The following is a 3,084-nucleotide window of genomic DNA, read 5'->3' as shown; positions in this document are numbered from 1 at the left end:
GGGGGGTCCAGGTTTGTTCTATGCGAACGCGTAAAAGGCCTCGCGAACGCGATGGAGGGAGCAGCAAGTCTATGCGTTCGCGAACATCTGACTGCGAACGCGAAGAGGAAGTCTCTGGGTCCTGAACTTGACTTACGCGATCGCGCTTATGGAGATGCGAACGCGTAGAAGGGGAACACCATGAGCAGTGCGAACGCGAGCCTAAGGCCACGATCGCGAAGAAGAAAAGGCCTGAGCAAAAATTGCAGAAAATCTGCTAACTTTCCTAAGTGTAAAACACCCCGAACCACCTCCGAAACACTCCCGAGCCCTCGGGGCTCCCAACCAGACACACACACGAACTCAATATCATCCTACGAACTTGCTCGAGCGATCAAATCGCTAAAATAACATCAAAATCAAAGAATCAACCCCCAAAACTCATAATTTTCATTTCAAAGTTCATAAACCTTCCACTTTAGCTATTTAGGTCCGAAACACGTCAAACGACGTCCGATTTCGACCATATTACACAGGAAGCGCTTAACGCATATTTAAGACCTGTACCGGGCGTCGTAACCAAAATACGAGCCCGATACCTATATTTTCTAACTCATTTTCATTTCTATTTTTCCTTATTAATTTCAGAAAACAATTTATCAGAAAAATTCTTTTACCGGGGTTCTGGACCTCGGATTTCGACTCCGGGCATATGCCCGAGTCCCATATTTTTCTACGGACCTCCCGGGACCGTCACATCACGGGTCCGGGTCCGTTTACCCAAAATGTTGACCAAAGTCAACTATATCAATATTAATATCATAATTCACCAAATGTTTCACAGGATTCATATATTTTAACATAAAAATTTTTCGGCCTCGCGCCCGGAGTGCACATGCAAATCGAGGCAACCAAAAGTGAGGTTTCCAAGGCCTCGGAAGCACAGAACAAATGAGGAAACAGGTGATGACCCTTTGGGTCGTCACATCACCTTAGCTCTTATCTCTATTCTTGGCTATAAGGGGTAATTAGTGAGGTGATTCATGAGTATAAGAATGGATTCCTTACATGCATATCAAACCTTAGGGTATTGGGAGTTAGTGAACTAAAGAGAAAGCAATTGGGGTATAAAATGATAAAAATTTCTCCCAAAAGGGACCTAAGATCATGATACACCTTTAGTGCTTGATAATATGCTTGAACCAAGCTAGAATCTCAATCTCATCCCTAATTCTCGATTTAATTTGTAATTCTTACTCAATAGATCAAAGTGCTAAGAGTTCCGGAATTTGTAAAGAGTAAGGAAAGCTATATCGAGGTATGTATGGCTAAAACCCCGTCTTTTATAAATTGAGCTCTATCGATGCTTGTGTAAATGTGGCAAGACTGAACTTTGGATTATTGCTTTGATTGATACTTTACATGAATTGGTGTTGTAACCCTATATTTGTGAAAGATGCATCCCAATGTGATCAATGTGCTATTTTTGATAACTTGAAAAGGTGCAAGGAATATGAATCATGTATTGAAATGCTTAGACAATAAATTGAGATTGAATAATGTGAAGTATATGCTAAATGGCCTAGATTTCAAGTCAAGTTTAAATTGTGATTAATGTGCCGAATCACGAGGATTCCTCTCTATGCTTATAACTTGAATTTCTCATGTGTACTTGACATCTTGAATTGAGTAGCTTGTTGTTGAGATTGATATTGATGGGAAATATGTAGAAATAATATGAAATGTGGGAAAGAAGAGATTGAGTTATTAAATGTGGCCAAGCGCCAAGTATGATGTGATAATTGAGGCCCCAAGTGCCTATGAGTTGATATATGTGAAATAAAGATTTAAATGAGATGATTAATGAGAAAGGAACAACGCCTAGGTAAGGCGGCCGAGCCGATCGGGCCGTGGTCGGACACCATGCCGCACACATGGTGGTATTGTGCTGATATTGAATTCCGAAAATTGATAATGAGATTGTGATTGAGGTACATGTCTTAAATGAGGCAACCTAGCCGATCGGGTCGTGATCGTACTCCGCTCAAGAAAGCGGTGGTATTATGAATGATGATGAACAATATCAAGTGCCCCAAACTAAGTTATGGAAATTATGTGAAAGATTATATGGTTCGTTTATTTGATGATGTGGTGATCGTTAAAGCTTTTGATTGACCTTTATGATTTCTTTATTCTTGTTTGATAGTTCTTTCTAACTAGATGGTATTTAGTTATACATACTAGTGCTATTCGATGGCACTAACGTCCCTTTTTTCGGGGGCGCTACGTCTTTAAATGGATGTAGGTGTTCCTATAGCAGGCGGTGTTGGTCACAGCTAGTGCCGCATCATCCTTTCAGCTGACTTGGTGTGCCCCACTTTATTTCGGGGATCTGTTTCATCTATTTGTCTTGTACGTTGTATTTGAGATATAGCCAGAGCCTTGTTACCGGCATTTCCATTTTACATTACTATTGAGTTATATTTAGAGGCTCCGTAGACAGGTTGTGGGTAGTGTCGGGTATTGGAAATAATGTAGAAACATTGATGTTTGGTAAAGATTTATAAAACTTGTAATATTTGATAATTATGATTTAAGTTGCTAATGGAAATGAAATGAAAATTATTAATGAAATACTTACTAAATATGATTAATGGAGTCCATCTCCTATTTAATCATGAGGTTGGTTGGGTAGAATGAAACCTAACAGGCTTGCTCAGTCGGGTTTACTCGGTTGAGCGCCGGCCGCGCTCCTCTGATTTTGGGGCGTGACAAACTTGGTATCAGAGCCTAAGGTTTTAAAGTGTCCTAGGATGTCTCGGAGCCGTGTCTAGTCGAGTCCTTCTTATCGGTGTGTAGTCGACCACATCTATAAGTTGGAGGCTATTCGGACATTTAGGAATCTCACCCTTCTTTGATACTCCAAGATCGTGCCGTAGAACTCAAGATAGGGAGCTAATTTCCCTTCTATGTCTTAATCTTAAGATGAGTAATTCATAATTTTGGAAGCAATAAGGAGGGAATGCCCTACCATTGAATATGAGGGAGATTGCCCAAGCATTTGTTAGGAGAATGTATGGAGCCATAGAGGGATTGGTAGAACTT

The sequence above is a fragment of the Nicotiana attenuata genome, chromosome 5 (genome assembly GCF_001879085.1).
Source record: "Nicotiana attenuata strain UT chromosome 5, NIATTr2, whole genome shotgun sequence".
NCBI classification, from domain to species: Eukaryota; Viridiplantae; Streptophyta; class Magnoliopsida; order Solanales; family Solanaceae; genus Nicotiana; species Nicotiana attenuata.
This window is presented reverse-complemented; position numbering follows the sequence as displayed.